The sequence below is a fragment of the Neovison vison genome, chromosome 4 (genome assembly GCF_020171115.1).
Source record: "Neovison vison isolate M4711 chromosome 4, ASM_NN_V1, whole genome shotgun sequence".
Taxonomy (NCBI): Eukaryota; Metazoa; Chordata; class Mammalia; order Carnivora; family Mustelidae; genus Neogale; species Neogale vison.
Window position 1 is genome coordinate 183,537,403 of NC_058094.1, and position 19,832 is coordinate 183,557,234.

Sequence of the window (19,832 nt, forward strand, 5' to 3'; positions counted from 1 at the left end):
GGAAACACTGCTCCGTGATCTCCCCTCCCCTGCTAGCATCCCTTGGCACCAAGCCTCACCATCAGAGTGGCTTTCTACTCAATGATCTTCGTAATTGGATTTCTGCAGAATGCAGCACATTCAAAATGAACCAAATTATGTTACTTTTCAAAATGCACTCATTGTCCATAACAGGCCCCCTTGCCTTTACACGTGTATGTATAGCCTGCCAGAAATATTCTCCCCTCTTCTGCTCTCTCCCTACCAAACACACTTCAGCAACTCAGTCTGTCACCTCCTACAGGAAGCATTCCCAGAATTCTGCCTCTCTTTCATCCAGGCTAAGATACAGGCTTATCTGTGCTTCAGCCAAGCTCCCTCTGCCTTAGATCTCTGACTATTGGCTTATTGGTCTTTCTTCTCTAGACCAGTGGTTCCCAAGCCTTTTTATTTATTTATTTATTTATTTTAAAAGATTTTATTTATTTATTTGACAGAGAGAAATCACAAGTAGACAGAGAGGCAGGCAGAGAGAGAGAGAGGGAAGCAGGCTCCCCGCTGAGCAGAGAGCCGATGTGGGACTCCATCCCAGGACTCTGAGATCATGACCTGAGCCGAAGGCAGCGGCTTAACCCACTGAGCCACCCAGGTGCCCCTCCCAAGCCTTTTTAATTGAGAACTCCATCAATAAAAAGATATAAGCCTTGATCTCATAAATATTTATATTTTTATTTATAAATTATATACAGTCACTCCTATTTAAATATAGCATGTATATTATAAAATAAATCATACACTTTAAGAAGAGAACTTTAAAAAAAAAAAAACAGAAAGGGAAGGTCTAATATCTTCATTTCATACCCCAGAGTATGTCTGGCTCCCATGATAGGATGAAGGCATTCTGCCCTGGAGGCCACAAGTCCTAGTCTCCTTGAGAAAGTATACTATCTTTCATCCTGCCTGCACGTAGCATTCAGTACAAGCTGTATGGGGGTATAGCTCAGTGCTGTGATAAGGCAATGTACTAAGATATCAGTTTTCAGTGCTAAAGCAATTTCAAACAATGTGTTACTGTTCTCTTATGTAGCATCAGGAAAAGACAGTGTTCAATCAACTATCAGCTTGGATAGAGTACAACTGTTATACTTTCCCATGATCATGGCACAACCTTTGATGAGACCTTTTTTTAGGTCTAGTGAAGTGTCATTGCCCTGCGCCCCTAACAGGCACTTATGAAATGCTTGTCTCATTGGTTTTGATGGTACTGGTTTCCTAGTCACTGCTGATGCAGACAAAGCCATTCAACTGGACAGAGATAAGCAGGGAGGCATTGAGCCATGACATGAGATCTGACACTAGCTCTCCTTTTATTTGACTGACTCGGACACCTTTCCCTTTCACAGATGTTCAAGCTCATTATGATGATTATTTTAAATAACAATTACTACCATTCACTGAGGGCCTACTGTTGTGTCAGGCATTGCACTAGATATCTTAACAGGTAAGTTTTTAAACCCCATATTACACCCAAATTATGGATTTAAAAAAAAAAAAAAAAGACCCAGGGAAACAAGGTAACTTATGGAGGCCCAGAAAGCTAGTAAGTGACAAATTAAAATTTGAACTCAAGCCTGTCTGACTCCAGAGTCTTTGCTCTTTTTTAATAAAGATTTTATTTGTTTATGTATTTATTTATTTATTTATTTGAAAGAGAGGATGAGAGAGAGAGTGAGAGAGAGCATGAGAGAGTGGGGTGCGAAGCAGAGGAAGAAGAAGCAGACTCCCTGCTGAGCAGGGAGCCCGATATGGGGCTCAATCCTGGGACCCTGGGATCATGAGCCAAAGGCAGATGCTTAATCAACTGAGCCACCAAGGTGCCCCCATTATGTGCCCCTCTTAACATAATATCATACCTTGATTTGGGTATTTTGGATCATTTTCCTTTCTGCCCTTGAATCTGAAGAAGTTGGCCTCTTGGCCACAAGCAGGACCATGCTCATATCCATCGCAGACATTAAGATTGAGAGGCAAGGATTTTAAGCTATATTACAAAACTGTAGTCATCTAGACAGTATGGTACTGGCACAAAAACAGACACATAGATCAATGGAACAGAACAGAGAACCCAGAAATGGACCCACAACTATGTGGTCAACTAATCTTCAACAAAGCAGGAAAGAATATCCAATGGAAAAAAGACAGTTTCTTCAACAAATGGTGTTGGGAAGACTGGACAGCATCAAGCAGAAGAATGGAACTGGATCAATTTCCTATACCATACACAAAAATAAATTAAAAATGAATCAAAGACCTAAATGTGAGACAGGAAACCATCAAAATCCTCGAGGAGAACACAGGCAGAAACCTGTTTGACCTAAGCTGCTGCAACTTCTTATTAGACACATCACTGGAGGCAAGGGAAACAAAAGCAAAAATGAACTATTGGGACTTCATCAAAATAAAAAGCTTCTTCACAGCAAAGGAAACAATGAAACTAAAAGGCAGCCTATGGAATGGGAAAAGATATTTGCAAAGAACATATCTGATAAAGGGCTCATATGCCAAATCTATAAAGAACTTACCAAACTCCACACCCAAAGACACAAAAAATCCGGTTAAGAAATGGGCAGAAGACATGAATAGACACTTTTCCAAAGAGGACACCCAGATGGCTAACAGATGCATGAAACAATGCTCAACATCACTCATCATCAGAGAAATCCAAATCAAAACCACAATGAGATACCACCCCACACCTGTCAGAATGGCTAAAATTAACAACCCAAGTAACAACAGCTGTTGGTGAGGATTCAGAGAAAGGGGAACACTCTTACACTGTTGGTGGGAATGCAAACTGGTACAACCACTCTGGAAAACACTAGGGAGGTTCCTCAAAAGTTAAAAAATAGAACTACCCTGCAACCCAGCAATTGCACTACTAGGTATTTACCCAAAGGACACAAAAGTACAGATTCAAAGGGATATGTGCATTCTGGTGTTTATAGCAGCATTATCAACAATAGCCAAACTATGGGGAAAGCCCAAATGTCCATCATCTGATGAATGGATAAGGAAGACATGGTACATGTATATATATGAAATCTTGCTATTTGCATTGATGTGGATGGAGCTAGAGGGTATTTTGCTAAGTGAAATAACTCAGAGAAAGATAAATACCATATGATCTCACTTACATGTGGAATTTAAGAAAGAAGACAGATGAGCATAGGGGAGAGAAGGAAACAAGCCATAATGGACTCTTAACCATAGAAAATAAAACCAAGGGTTGATGGAGGGAGGTGGGTGGGGGATGCAATAGATGGATGATGGGTATTAAAGAGGGCACTTGTGATGAGCAGTGGGTGTCGCATATAAGTGATGAATCACTGAATTCTACTCTGGAAGCCAACCGTGCACTGTATGTTCACTAACTAAAAGTTAAATAAATTTTAAAAAAGATTGAGAGGCAAAAGTGTACTACTTTACCTAATGCACATAGGAGAGGGCACTGAGGGTTGGGATAGGGGACTGATGATGGAAAAGCCTTGGGGCCTCCACCAGGTATTACCACTCTTGGCTTCTCTTTTCCCTTTTGTTCCCCTTTGGAATGCCCTCTTATTCCTGTTCCCTAATATTTTAAAATTGAACTCAATATGAGGCACCTGGGTGGCTCAGTCGGTTAAGTGTCCAATTCTTGATTTTGGCCCAGGTCATGATTGCAGGGTTCTGAGATCGAGCCCCATGTGGGCTCTGTATTGCTGAGTGGGAGTCTGTTTAAGATGCTCTTTCTCCCTCTCCCCCTGGTCTCCTTCCCCCCTCTAAAATAAATAAATAAATAAATAAAATTAAATAAAAAATAAAATTGAACTTAATATAGAATTAAGCCTTTGAAAAGGTACCCTTGTTTTGCTCTTTGGCTGGTTCCTGACTATGCCTTCATTGTGTACCTTTGCTCTGTTGAGGCAAAGCAGGGAACATAGGCATTAGCTATCACGTGGAAAGGTGACTCTTTTTGCTTTTGGAATGCTCTTTGTCTTTGTCCTGTCTGTGTAATGACTCTAATCATGATGCTTCAGCCCGTTTTTTGGCATCATCATATCTTCTGTTGCAGTTCTAATTCTCAGAGCCACAGAACAAAGAGCCCTGCTGAACACGATCTCAAAGGGCTCTGCAACTCAGCCCTTCTTTTCTAGGGTTGGACCCATGTGATGGCTACTTTTGCCTTTCAGAAAACAGACCCAGATTTCAAGAGTACCTCCAGGAAGGCCTTCTCCGCAACTTTCCATAATTTTTGTCTCATTTTGCTTTTGGTGACATAAATGATTCTTTCTTCTCTATAGTCCCCCAAGTACTTCACGACTTTTTATTTATCTTAGAGGTCTCAACTCAGAAGCCTTAAGGACCAGGAAGGGGAGGCGATGAGAGAAGACAGCAGGGCGGGCGTGCACACGCATGTGTCGTGTGAATGGTGGGGACTGGATGAATTGGAGAGCACTGGTCTGCACTGGTCTCCTAAGACACTGGAAGGCAAGCAAGTCCCGTCTGGAGGTCACCTCTGAGCCACCAGTTGGCAATCTCTGATTTTCCTTCTAAGCTACAGTGCAAAAATTAGATTACTTTTACTGTCACAATAGCCCAAGAGTATTGGGATTAATTATGTCTAAATTTCTCCCCACTGTGAGACGACATGCAATCTAATCCTTGGTGCCGATAATTCAGAAAGGACCCTCTGCACCACAAACAGATCTCCAAGATGATGTCAGAGCTGCCCAGGTAATGGTCATAGCAAAGGGAAGAATAGTTGCCGGGGGTGATCTCCAGGCTCCAACACTTCTTGCTTTTCAGTTTTCCTCTCATATTTCCCATTGCAGGTCAGAACCTTAAGATAAATAATTTTCAATAAGCTGAGTCTGTAAGTCTTCCAAATTTATCTAAATGAGTGCTGTATATAAAAGTAATATTTTACAGTGCCTGACCAGTATCTAGCTATACTTTAAAAATAAACAACCTTGGGGGGGGGCACACCTGGATGGCTCAGTTGGTTGGGCCTCTGATGCTTGGTTTCAGCTTAGGTCATGGTCTCCAGTCATGGGATCCAGCCCCACTTTGGGCTCTGAGCTTAGCACAGAGTTGGCTTGTCCCTAGCCCTCTGCCCCTCCCCCTGCTCACTTGTGCTCTCTCTCTCAAATAAATAAATATAATCTTTTAAAAAATTAAAGTTAACAAAATAAATGACAGGTTATCTGTCTGGCTCAATCGGTAGAGCACACAACCCTTGATCTCTGTGCTGTGAGCTTGAGCCCTATGTTGGGCACTTACTTAAAGAAAAAAACAATAAAAATTGGGCACCTGAGTGGCTAAGTTGGTTAGAGGTCTGCCTTTGGCTCAGGTCATGATCACAGGGTATGGGGATCGAGTCCTGCATCCAGCTCCCTGCTCCATGGGGACCCTGCCTCTCCTTCTGCTTCTGTCTTTATCTCTCATGAATAAATAAGTAATCTTAAAAAAATAAAAATAAAAGTAATTAATAAAACCCTTCAGTTGGTAGGTTTGTTCTTTCCAGTCTTTCCAACCTGAGTCTGCAGTTCAAAGGCACCTTGCCTTGACAGCATTAATTCTCTTTAACAATGTATAATCTCACATTTTAGATTACAGTTAATCTTTGGTGTCAGAGCCAATTCATTATTCCGATTTCTTTCTCTTTACTCTTTCTCCCACCACCCCCCTCACACCTCCTCCCCAATTCTGTGTACCCCTCACCTTTCTCCACCTGCTCCCCTCACCAACCCCATTTCCCATTCGTTATTAGGATTCTTGAATGGGATCTGACCATGGAAAATGTTTGGTATTGTGTTTGCAAAAGTTGCACCAGAGAAGAGAAAATGAGAAAGAAACACAGGAAGAAGGAAATTGGGAAAGAAAGGGGGGAAAAAAGGCAGAAGCAAATGTTGAAAAGAGCTTTCTGTCTTGGTGTTCAAGTTCACTCCAAGTCCTACAGCAGAGACACCCCCCGACTCAGTCTGCCATCCCTCGGATCCACAATCCAATTTCCATCTTCCTTATCTTTCTTACTCTGTTCTCTGGTCCAAAAGACTAATTAGAGGGAAAGTGCAGCATCAAAAAGACCTAGATCCCATTGGTAGCTCTGTCACTTACAAGCCGTTGACCTTGGCTAAGTCAGTTGCATCAACCTGAGATTTCCTTATCTACAAACTGGCTGTAACAGCACAGATACTCCCAGCTCCTGTAGATGGAATGAGATGGCGCATGTGAAAAGACCCTGGAAACTGTACCATGCTAGTCAAAGATGGGGCATTATTATTATTATCCCTGATTCCAGTGCTGCAGATACTATGGCTTTTGGTCATCTTTTCACCAAATGTCCTTAGATTTCTTGGAGAAGGGGGTGGGTGTCACAATCTGGAACAGCAGTGAGGCAGAACTTTATGTTATAGGAGGGAAGCTGGCATTTAAAGTTGTCTCATATTGCTACTTTTATGACATCATGAGGATAGGAAATCACTTTGGAGCATACCTTCTCTGTTCTGGAATGAGCTATTCGAGTCAATCCTTTTAGTTATGTAAACTCAGTAAGAGTGAGCATCCATTACTCTGGGAGAAGGTGCAACAATTGTTTTTGTAGCTTAGAGCTTCAATTCTGCAGGCAGATGGGGTCATGTTGCCAAAGTGAAAGTGCCCAGAAGGTTCCATCAGAATTAAGCTCTGAGCTTTTATCCAGTGGTTATCTGGATGGAGGCCAGCTCTTGTCTCACTTGAACAAGAAAGCATGTGGCCCAGGTGATGCGAGCAGACATCTCGTGACCATGAAGGACTTCTGCCTGAGGATAAAACCAACAGAGCAGAGTGTAGAGTTGAGATCAAGAGAAACTGAATGGGAGCTCTGATAGAACTGTGCCTGAAGCCCATATTAGTCTTAGCAGTTACACGAGCCAATGACTCACCCTTATTTTCTAAGCCAGTTTGTATTGGGCTTTATAGTACTAGATACTGATGCCAAAGTCATCCGAAATGATACGGAGTCTGAAGGTTTCTGGAGAAAGTACGGGCATGTTTCAGAGTGTTGAGTGAGCTTACTGAAAAGGAGTTGACAAGTCTCCTCATCTTTCCCACCAGGTTCCCAGTTATAAGCATGCCTCTGATGGGTAGAGGCAGGTTGGCTGAGATAGCTGATGGGAGGGACACTGCTAGAGGCGGTGTCAACAACAAGGCCCAAATAAGGGAAGGAGGGCTGGAGTGGTCCTAGCATGGGGATATGAATGAAGCAATCACTAGGTTGATCGACATGAGTATGGTCCATGATGATGCCTAAGTTCAGTTTTAGAATATTCTGCCAAACCATCTTCCAAAGCAGATTTACCAGTTTGCACATTCAACATCAATGTTTGAAAGTTCTCAGAGCTTTTTACTTTTACTTTACCCACAGGCTAATAAACAAGATGTTCTGATTTTACCAGAGCACAGCAGTTTCCGAACAGCAAATATAAAGGTTGCTGGCAGCGTAAGACATATTAGGAAAAGGTATACACATACCCAGAAACACACAAAAGCATCATAATTCAAGTAGCAGAGCAATTTGGGGTGATGATTTGAAGGTAAATACATTTCAATTATCTTAATTAAGTTATAAAAAGTACAAGTATAACCCAAGGGCCTGAGTAAGTGCTAGTTCTAAACTATTCTCCGTGAAATAGGAATAACTCAGCGCTCCGTCAAAATGTCTCTCATTATATCTAGGGGCTGGAGGAGGCAGTGTGTGTGTGTGTGTGTGTGTGTGTGTGTGTGTGTGTGTGTGTGTGTGATGGTACGGGGTGGGAAACAGCAAGAATATGGTTGTTTTCTGCCCAAGTGGCTGCCAGTTAAAAATATTCCATTACATGAAATTATTTAGTAAATGTGGATGAAACAGGCAATAAGATTTCACAAGATCTCCACTAATACTTGGTAATTGTTAATTGCTGCTTGAAAGAATGTTTCAGTTTTCTGAAAAAGCAATCACCTGAGGCTTAACTAACCTGCGGCCCCAACTTGTAAGACACGGAAGGGTTTATTTGGAAATGGTGGAGAGACTTGATATACATTTAACTGACATAATAGTCTTATTTAAATATGTATTTACTGAAAACAAACAAACATTCAGACTGATAAAACTCTGCAGGCTCATTCAAGTAGTAGTACCTCATTTAGTCTTATCCTGCAAGACCTTTCATGGGTTCCATCCTTGGAGTAGGGGTGACAACCCCATGAATTGATTTCTTTGTTCCCAATTTAATGTCATTCACCTCCTATTGTGTAGACTTTCATAGATGCTAGATTGGCGGTATTATCATGTCAGTGCTATCTGCCAGCCTTCAAAAGCTAATGAACAAACCTCCGGATTTCTGGCTGCTTCTGTGGGTTTGCTTCTGCTCTCTATGTGATCGTTTCTAGCAATTCACATTTGTTTTGTTTTGTTTTTAAAGATTTTATTTATTTATTTGACAGAGATCACAAGTAGGCAGAGAGACAGGCAGAGAGAGGAAGGAGGAAGCAGGCTCCCTGACGAGCAGAGAGCCCGACGTGGGGCTCCATCCCAGGACCCTGGGACCACGACCAGAGCTGAAGGCAGAGGCCTTAACCCACTGAGCCGCCCAGGAGGCCCAGCAATTCACATTTGTATCCGTTTACAGACATCTTGTGGCAGAGATTCCCAGCTACCTACCCAGTGTTTGTTCTCACCTTTTGTCAAGGGAAGCAGTGTGTCCTGATTAAACCCAGCATTCCCAGGCTCCTTCGCACACAGGAGTAGCCATATGACTAAGTTCTTGCTATTGAAATATAAGTGAGGTTGTTGGATGGAGCTTCTGGGAAAGCTTCTTAAAAACCATACTGACTAGAAGCATCTGGGTGGCTCAGTCAGTTAAGTGTATGACTCTTGGTTTTAGCTCAGGTCATGATCCCAGGGTCCTGGGATTGGGCCCCGAGTTGGTTCTGCACTGAGAAGGGAGTCTGCGTGAGATCCCCTGTCCCCTCCCCCTGGCTTGTTGCTTGCTCTCTCCCCACCCGTAAATAAATAAATCTTAAAACAAAATGAAACAAACAAACAATAAAAACAACCTTACTGATTCAACCACTGGGCACCAATTTCACTTGGTTTTTCTTTCTCTCTGCTTCCAAGTGCTCAGTGTGATAGCTGGAGCTCCAGTAGCTATCTCATGAACATGGGGATAAGGGTCATACTCTAGGATGATATCCTAGAACCATCACATCAGCTCTGTACTGCCTACTTGGAAATTCTCATTTTGGAAGCAAAATTAATTCCCATATTACATAAGCCACTGCTTCTCTGGTTTCCATTACTCATGGTCAAATGCAACTCTGGTATTCTAAATAGTCATTTGGTATAATCCTTTATTTGATTTGCTCAACATTTTACAATTGTCTTTGAACAGAAGCCACACAACTGAGATGGGTACAACTCATTCAGGTTCCCTGGCCTGGATATTGAAAGATTAAGTTTTAGAGGCTCCACCAAGCTGAATTATGCATTATGAAACCTGGGAGTGAGTGGCGGGGCAGGTCCTCCTCCAAGGTAGTATTAGAAGTCCACAGGATAGAATCAAGGGTTGAGATCTAAGAGTGTGCACAACAGAGCTCTCAGCCTGTTGTCATGGCAGCAAGGAGAGAGCCGCAGCAATAAGCTGGAACAAATATGAGGCTTTCTCCTGCCTCTACATTGGATCTTATAGGCCTCCCTGTTTAATCAGGCCCCCTGAATCTAAATATCAAGATCTTCTGGCAGGTGTAAATTATTCTGTTATCAGCCTACAGACACCCCACGGTATCTGCCTTTCTCACCTGGCTTGGCCTAGGAATGGTTTTCTTTCTTTTTTTTTTTTTTTAAGCTTTTATTTATTTACTTGTCAGAGAGCAAGAAAGAGAGAGAGAACACAAGCAGGGAGAGCAGCAGGCAGAGGAAGAAGGCTCCCCGCTGAGCAAGGAACCTGATGCAGGACTCGATCCCAGGGCCCTGGGATCATGACATGAGCTGAAGACAGATGCTTAACCAACTGAGCCACCAGCGTCCCTAGGAACAGTTTTCTAGCATTCCTTCCCCACCTCTACACTAACACTAGTGGAACTATCACTGCCATTGTGAGAGAACAATAGACTCGTGGTGGAGGGCATCATTCCTCCTCAAACTAGAGACTCCCCTCCACTCCACTCCCCCTTTTATTTTGTTTCCCCATACCATCATTTGATTCATAAGAATAAAGTGTTCACCAAGAGGAAATGGTTCTAGATCACACAGCAGGTCAACCACATCCCGAAACATCTTCGTAAAGTACCAACTTCCAGAAGCAATTTATAGATGCACAACTCTGAAGCAAACTCAAGATTAAGGCAGGAAGAGAGAAAGAAAGAGAAGAAGAAGAAAGAAATGGGTTCAAACTTAAGCAAGTCTGACCTACTAGCCCGGCAAATAGATGAGCCTATTTCCAAAAGAACATTTTCTATGTTCTGCCAGTTATTAAATTAATGACCTGTTCTATGCCCCTTAGTACTGCTGTCATTTTGGCAATATTGTAGCTTTAAACTTTTCACTCTTTTGTGGTTTCTGAAGCTGAGCTGGAGCCAGCTTTATGAACTACATTGAACTCAAAGAGCCCCCTTCGTGTGATAGATGGCAATGCAACCGCGAGCAGGTGCCTCCCCAGGCCACCATGCTAGGGTACTGGCAGAGGGCTGATGAGGAAGGAGGTGCTCATTCTGTGTTCCAGATCCCACGTCTCTTCTCCCTCTGACCCAAACAAGACCAGGAATTGCTAAGGGCCTTATAATGGCTTGAGTTCCTGGTGTCTCAGCATTGGCCCCTGGAGGCCTCACCTAAAAAGTCCTGGGGTTGTTTGTTTTTTTTTGTTTTTTTTTTTTAAGTTTTATCTATTTATTTGACAGAGGAAGACTCAGCTAGAGAAGGGACACAAGCAGGGGCAGAGGGAGAGGGAGAAGCAGGCTTCCTGCTGAACGGGGCTTGACCGCAGGACCCTGGGATCATGACCTGAGCTGAAGGCAGATGCTTAACTGACTGAGCCACCCAGGCTCCCCAAGAGTCCTGTGGCTTTTGTAGGGTCTCTGTGCCCATATGGTGCTGCTACTCTGCTTTGGCCCCTGTCCCAGAGCCACATCAGATCCATCCAGGTGGTGTCCCAGCAACACAGAACACCTAGGGCTGTCCCGGGATCTGCCATCTTTTCAGGCATGCTTAGGTGACCCCTTCTCTCTGACTCCCACCAGCACCAACAGCCACACTGGGATGGGTGGACCTGTCCCTGGGGCAGATGGACTAGTGGTATTTGTCAGAATCCCTTCAGTGGGGGCACCTGATCTCCACACATTGGGTCACAGTAGCACAACTACTGAGCATTTGGATCACTTGATCCTTCTAAACTTTGGTTTATTGATGCATAAGATGGGACTAAATAATGGTCCCTTTACATGGTCCCTTTTCCCCACCTACTACAAGAGGTGGATGGCTCAGGGGAGAAGCATGAAATCTGTAATGCCAAATTGTCTAGGTATGGTAAAGTCCTGCTTCTGCTCCTGAATTCCTGAATAACCATGGCAAGTTGCTTGAAAGCTCTGTACCTCAGTTTCTCCATCTGAAAAATGGGAGAAATAATGACACTGCCTGATGGCACCATCCTGGAGATTAAGGGACCTTGTAGAGTACTAGGGGAGCTGGTAGAGTACTATGTGCAGAACAGAATGAGCGCTACAGTATTTGCCGAGCACAGTGACCAGCTCTGTTAACCTTCACCACAGAAGTTCGTTATTTATTCCTATTTACAGATAAACTGAGGTTTAGAACAATTAAAGGATTCAAGCATTAAGTAACTGCTCTTGTGTGTTTTTAGGACCTAGAGGTTTCTTTCCTTTTCTTCCTCTGCTTTGAGAAGTCCTGGATCCCAAGGATCAGGGGTCATCATCACTTTACTTCACTAACTGATGTCAGACCTACGGGTTTTTTCTTCATACCTGGAATCTAACCCGAAAATCCATTCCTTCATATTTTCCAGAACTAACTCCCATCAGCAATCCCACACCATGGGGCCCCTTCCTCCCGGGGCCACATCAGTCAGGGTGTCCCCCAGGCTCCACAGGGCCAAGCGAGGCCCCTCCCCACAGAGAGAGGAGCTCAGCTCCTGCTGAGAGAGGCCCCCCAGACGGGTAGGACAGTTTGCTCACCTTGGGCACTAACCTCGCCAGTGTGCAGGAGTGATCATGAACTGTTTCCTTTTCTCTGCAGTTCACGTTAAATAATTAGCCCCAGCTTCGATTTAATCTAACTACCTTACATTTCCTGGCCTAGGTTCCCGGCTCACAAAACTGAATTTGCCTTCTGACACTTTGTTCTCCACATTCTTTAAGAAAGAAGTATGATATCTTCCTTCTAAATGGTCTAATTCTGGACATGGAGTTCGTGTCTGGTTTTTTTTTTTTTTCCCACCATGACCTTGGCCACCTTCTCTCAGCTTCCATCTGACCTTCAAGTCTAGCTGCTCTGGAGCACACGTGAGTGGTTCTCACACCCAGCAGCTAGTCGCTGGCATCAGGGGATGGTATTTATCTCCTCTTCCCTGAAGCTGAGCAGGACACACTTGCAAAGTGCCAGGAGAGTTTGGTCTTGTTTCTTCATCTTGTCCCCCCAGAGAATTTGGTGTGAGAATTGATTTTCTACCAAGCGACAATTCTCAAAATATATTCCAGTTTGGAGAAGCACACTGTGAAATGTCAGTCTCCTTTCTAAGACAGACCAGCCCTTCTCCTGTGTGCCCCCACCCAGAGGCAACTGCTACTACTAAGTTTTGCTTTGCATTCCAGAAATACAGGTCCATGTGCATAGCTTGAATAACCAAGAGGTACCACAATATACACATTGTCCTGGACCTTGATTTTTTTCATTTAATAATATACCTTGGAGATCTTTCCATAGGAAAATAGGTAGGTGTCTTTCCTTCTTTGTAATGGTTGCACAGGATTCCACAAGATATGAAAGTAGTTGTATTGGTTTCCTATTGCTGCTGTAACAAATTACTACAAATTTATTATTTCTAGCTTGGGAAGTCAAAAGTCCAAAACTGGTCTCATTGGCCTAGAAGCAAGGTGTTGTCAGGACTGCACTCCTTCTGGAGGTGTGAGGCAGAATCCACTTTGGTGCCTTTCCCAGCTTCTTGCAGCTGCCCTAATATTTTTGGTTCACGGCTCCAGTTAGCAATGCTGTCACCTGACTCTGTGTCTGTTACCACATCTTATTCTTGCTCACTCTGACCCTCTTGCCTCCCTCTTGTGATTACATTAACCCACCTGGGTCATCCAGTATACTCTCCCCATCTCAAGAACTTTAACCAAATTACATCTGGAAAGTCCCTTTCGCTATTAAGGTAACAAATGCGTAGATACCAGGGATTAGCCTCAGAACATCTTTGGGAAGGCCCTTGTTCTGCTTACCACAGTTTTTGTTACTCACTTCCTACATCTGGATTTTTATTTTGTTTTATTTTTTTAAGACTTTATTTATTTGTCAGAGAGAGCAAGAACACAAGGAGGGGGAGCGGCAGACAGATGGAGAAGCAGGCTCCTGCGTGGGCTCAATCCTAGGACCCTGGGATCATGACCTGAGCCAAAGACAGACACTTAACCAACTGAGCCACCCAGGCGCCCCACATGTGGACTTTTAGATTGTCTTTTGCTGTGATTATAAGCAGTGTTTCGTGATTATCCCTGTGTGTGTCAGAGTAGAAGCAGTTCCTAGAGAATGAATTGTAATTTCAAAGATATGTACATTTCAAATTTTGATAGATCTTTGTTCTGGTAATTTTTTAGAACTTTATTTTACTTGAGATAGTCTGAATGACAATTATCATAAAACCATTTAGAAGGTAAAATCATTTTACTTTCTTTTGAGTTAGTTTTCTCACTGACTGCTGTTACCTATCATTACTAGCACTACATTCTTGACTTTCACAAAGGCCCCCAATCTCAGGCAATGGTTTTAGAAATATGGATCTATGTTAATTTATTGGCTTAAAAATCTAATACTTAAAGCTGTGGCTATTTAAATTTAAAGTAAATCAAAACTAAATATAATTAAATATTTAGTTCCTCAGTCCCACTAGCCATATTTCAAGTACCCGCTAGCCATATGTGGCTAGTAGCTATCATATTAGACAGGGCACATAAAGAATAAATTCCTTCATTGTAGAAGTTCTATTTGACAAAGGTGTTAAGAGTGATCTTTTGCTCCTCTACCAAATTAGAACCTACCCATCTCCTGCACCTCACTTAGGGTAATTCCATTAAGTTAATTAACATTTATTGAATGCCTACCTTGTATAAGACCCTAGATGATATTTTTTTTTTTAAAGGCCCCTGTCTCAGGTAGGTCCCAAATCAATAGAGGAAAGCAAGAAGTGTTTCCTGAACTTGCCCCAGGAATGCCAACTAACTATAACTGAGAAAATAACCCATATCATAGTAAGATCCAAGGCAATTTAGGAACACAAAAGAAGAACATACAGTCTGTAAGGGATCCTGAAGACAAGAATATAGAGGTTATTTTCTCATCTTTAAAAATAGCTTGCAGAAAGGATGAATACCCAACTTTTGTATCAACATAGACGGGACTAGAAGAGATTATACTGAGTGAAATAAGTCAAGCAGAGAGAGTCAATTATCATATGATTTCACTCATTTGTGGAGCATAACGAATAACATGGAGGCCATGGGGAGATGGAGAGGAGAAGGGAGTTGAGGGAAATTGGAAGGGGAGATGAACCATGAGAGACTATGGACTCTGAAAAACAATCTGAGGGTTTTGAAGGGGCGGGGGGGGGTGGGAGGTTGGGGGAGCCAGGTGGTGGGTATTATGGAGGGCATGTATTGCATGGAGCACTGGGTGTGATGCATAAACAATGAATTCTGTTACACTGAAAAGAAATTTTAAAAAATTGCTTGCTCATTGTCCAGTTTTCTAATGTATTTGAAATATTGAAATGTTCATGGGTACTTTATTTGTAAATAACAAACTGAAAGCATTTCAAAGGCTCTTAATAAGGCATTATAAAGAAGAGATTACAGTACAGCCTCTGGAGTTGGGCTATAGGGGTTCAAATTTGAACTCTGCTATTTGCTAGCTGGGTGACTTTGGGCAACTTACTTGACCCTTCTGGGCTGCCGTTTTCTTATCCCTCAAATAAGTACTTCTTTCACATGGTGATTGTGAGGATTAAATGAGTTCATGTCTGAAAGTGCTTGGAACAGGTCCTGGTGCTCATTGAGTACTAAGTGCCAGCCATTGTTATTATTTAAACATGAATAACTATAATGGTGGAATTTCAGCCACCTGGATAGAATTTCAGTGTTCACTTGGTTCTGAACCGACCATGGAGGAGTTGAGGCATTTGTAGGAATCCCCCCAGGTTTTGCTGGTCAGTGGGACAGATATGACATATACATGTCCAGGCCCCTGCCTGTCTTCCTTGGATTAGGGTTAGGTTAGGGTTAGGGTTAGACAGTGGCACTAAGGGAATTTGCTACCAGAGAGACTGGCTTTCCTCTCAGACATGGACAGAGGGGATTCTACACTCTTATGGCAGTTAGTTGTGGCCCCATCATTCCTAAATTTGGCCAATTTGGCACTCTGAAGTTGTCTATTATTGGTGATTGTACTCAGAGAGCAAAGAAGGGAGAGCAGAGAGTGAGAAGGAAGATTTCCAACCTCAAGACTTTTGATATATTTTTTAAAGATTTTATTTATTTATTTGACAGAGATCGCAAGTAGGTAGAGAGGCAGGCAGAGAGACAGAGGAGGAAGCAGGCTACCCGATGAACAGAGAGCCTGATGTGGGGGTTGATCCCAGGACCCTGGGACCATGACCAGAGCCAAAGGCAGAGGCTTTAACCCACTGAGCCACCCAGGCACTCCCTAAATCATTCTATTATAATACTACCTAAATCAATCAGCTTAATTCCTATCAAAATCCCAGTACCATTCTTTTTACAGGAATTTACAAATTGACCCTAAAATTTATATGGAAACTTAAAGGACCCAGAATAGTCAAACCAATCTTGAAAAGAAGAATAAACTTGGAAAACTAATTCTTCCTAATTTTAAAACTTACTATGAATTTACATTGATTAAGCCAGTGTGGTTTGTCTTTAGACTCTAAATTCTTCTCTTTTTTTCAGTTTTATTAAGAAGTATGGGCTCTCGAAGGGGCACCTGGGTGGCTCAGTTGGTTAAGAAATATGGGCTCTGGGGGTGCCTGGGTGGTTTAGTTGGTTAAGCGACTGCCTTCAGCTCAGGTCATGATCCTTGGAGTCCCAGGATTGAGTTCCGATCCTCTGGTCCTCCCCCTTCTCATGTTCTCTCTCTCAATCTCTCTCTCTGTCTCAAATAAATAAATAAAATCTTAAAAAAAAAAAAAAAAGACGTATGGGCTCTCAATTCTATTCCATTCATCTATATGTATCCTCAATTCAAGAACAATTGAAAGCCTAGAAATAAACCCTATGTTTATGGTCAACTGATTTTCAACAGGGTACCAAAGCAATTCAATGAGGAAAATAATAGTCTTTACAATAAACAGTATTGGGAAAACTGCCTAGTAATAGCTACATGAAAAGAATGAAGTTGGATCTCTATCTCACACCATATACAAAAATTAATTCAAAATGGATTAAATACCTAAATATAAGAGCCAAAACTATAAAACACATGTAAGAAACATACAAGCAAAGCCTCCATGACCTTGAATTATGCACAGGTTTCTTGAATTTGACTCCTAAAGCACAAGCAACAGAAGAGAAAAAAGATAAACTGGACTTAATCAAAATTAAAATTTAAAAAAATTTTTTTTACTTCAAAGGACATCATCAAGGGAAGAAAGAGACCATCCACAAATGGGAGAAAATGTTTGCAAATTATATATGTGATAAGGGATTTGTAACCAGTGCCTATAAAAAAGACTCTATAAAAACAACTCAACAATTAATGAATGGTCCAATTTTAAAATGCAGAAGACTCAAATTGGCATTTCCCCAAAGAAATGGCCAATAAGCACTTGAATAGATGCTCAAAATCATTATCTGTCAGAAACATGTGAATCAAGGGGTGCTTGGTTGGCTCAGTCCATGGAGTGTGTGACTCTTGATATTGGGATTATGAGTTCAAGCCCCACTTTGGGTGCAGAGATCATATTTTAAAAATTTAAATTAAATTAAAAAAAAAAAAAAGGAAGGGCACCTGGGTTACTCAGTGGGTTAAGCACCCAACTCTTGATTTCAACTCAGGTCATGATTTCAAGGTCATGAAATGGAGCCTTTGTGGGGCTCCATGCTGGCTGTGGAGTCTGCTAAAGATTTTCTGTCTGCCCCTCCCTCTCCCTCTTTTTCCCTCTCCCCTCACCTCACACCCTCTGCTTGGCTCATATTCTCTCTCTCCCTAAAAAAAAAAGGGAGAGGGATACAAATCAAAACCACAATGGGATACCATTTCATACTCACTAAGATGGCTATGATTAAAAAAAAAAAAAAAACAACAAACAGACAATAACATATGCTGACAAGAATGTGGGACCCTCATACATTGCTGGCAGGAATGTAAAATGGTATAGCCACTTTGGGAAACAGTTTGACAGTTCCTCAAAATATCAAACATAGAGTCCTAATGACCTACCAATTCTACCCCTAGGTAGGAACTGAGTTGTTCCACTCCTAGTTCAATTCAATGTGAGCCGTATGAATGAGAATTGAAAATATAAGGCCAGACAGGAGCATCTCACTGGCTCAGTGGGTGGAGTATCCAACTCTTTTTTTTTTTTTTTTTTATGTTAGGCTTATTTTTCTTTTTTTTTTTTTCCAATTTATTTATTTTCAGAAAAACAGTATTCATTATTTTTTTCACCACACCCAGTGCTCCATGCAAGCTGTGCCCTCTATAATACCCACCACCTGGTACCCCAACCTCCCACCCCCCCGCCACTTCAAACCCCTCAGATTGTTTTTCAGAGTCCATAGTCTCTCATGGTTCACCTCCCCTTCCAATTTACCCAAAAGCACATACCCTCCCCAATGTCCATAACCCTACCCCCTTCTCCCAACCCCCCTCCCCCCAGCAACCCACAGTTTGTTTCGTGAGATTAAGAGTCACTTATGGTTTGTCTCCCTCCCTATCCCATCTTGTTGTGGGTACTCTACACATTCAGAGAAACTTCTCTAGTAACAAACTATAGAAATGATCCCTGAAAGTATAGTCTTGGAGTATCCAACTCTTGATCTTAGGGTCATGAGTTTGAGCCCCATGTTGGGTATAGATATCACTTAAATAAATAAAACTTAAAAAAAAAAAGATGGGGCTCCTGGGTGGCTCAGTCAGTTAAGCATCTGACTTTTGATTTTGGCTCAGGTCATGATTTCAGGGTCATGGGATTGAGCCCCCCGTTGGGCTTTGCCCTCAGCATGGAGTCTGCTTGGGATTCTTTGTCGCCCTTTCCCTCTGCCCTTCTCCCCTCTTGTGCTCTCTCTCTCTAAAATAAAATAAATTACTCTTAGAGAGCAAGAGCACAAGCAGGAGGGGCAGAGGGAGAGAGGGAGAGAGAGAGAGAGAATCTCAAGCAGACTCCACACTGAGCACAGAGTCAGACACAGGGCTCAATCCCATGACCCTGAGATCATGACCTGAGCTGAAACCAAGAGTCAGATGCTTAACCGACAGTACCACGCAGGCGCCCCAAATTAAAAAAAAAAAAAAAAAAAATCTTTAAAAAAAGAAAGAAAACATATGCCCACACAAAAACTGTATAAAAACGTTCACAGAAGCATTATTCACAGTACACAAAAAGTGGAAAGAACTCAAATGTCTATCAACTGATGAATAGGTAAATGCAAAGTGGTATATCCATATAACAGAATGCTATTCAGTGACAAAAAGGAGTAAATTTTTTTTTTAAGATTTTATTTATTTATTTGACAGTCAGAAATCACAAGTAGACAGAGAGGTAGGCAGAGAGAGAGGGGGAGGCAGGCTCCCTGCTCAGCAGGGAGCCTGATGTGGGGCTCGATCCCAGGACCCCGGGATCATGACCTAAACCAAAGGCAGAGGCTTTAACCCACTGAGCCACCCAGGCGCCCCAAGGAGTGAATTTTTTTTTTTTGTATTTTTTTTAAAGATTTTATTTATTTATTTGACAGAGAGAGATCACAAGTAGGCAGAGAGGCAGGCAGAAAGAGAGGAGGAAGCAGGCTCCCCGCTGAGCAGAGAACCCGTTGCGGGACTTGATCCCAGGACCCTGAGATCATGACCCGAGCCGAAGGCAGTGGCCCAACCCACTGAGCCACCCAGGCACCCCCAAGGAGTGAATTATTAATACACACGATGATGAGCCTTGAAAACACTGTGCTAAATGAAAGAAGTCAGCCACAAATGACCACATATAGTATGACTCCATTAAATTAGATGTCCATAATCAGCAAACCTATAGCAACAGCAAGCAGATGGATGGTTGTCAGGGACTGGAGGAAGGAAGCAATGGGAACACTAATGGCTATGGGGTTTCCTTTGGGAATAATAAAAATGTCCTGGAAATACTGTTGATGGTTGCAGAACTTCATAAATGTACTAAAAGCCATTGAATTATATACTTGAAAAATAAACTTTAAAAATGGCTGAGCAGTTAGAATATAAAAGAAAAGGGGGAATCATTTGGAGAGAAACATGATTGCTATGGGAACTTCATCAGAAAGGGCCTTATTGGGGCGCCTTGGTGGCTTAGTCATTAGGTGTCTGCCTTCAGCTA

General features: G+C 42.3%; 1 pseudogene; it reads right to left on the bottom strand.

Annotated features, from left to right (window-relative positions):
- Window positions 1-18,185: 18,185 nt before the first annotated feature.
- On the bottom strand, window positions 18,186-18,294 carry LOC122905611 (annotated as a pseudogene).
- Between the last annotated feature and the right edge of the window lie 1,538 nt (window positions 18,295-19,832).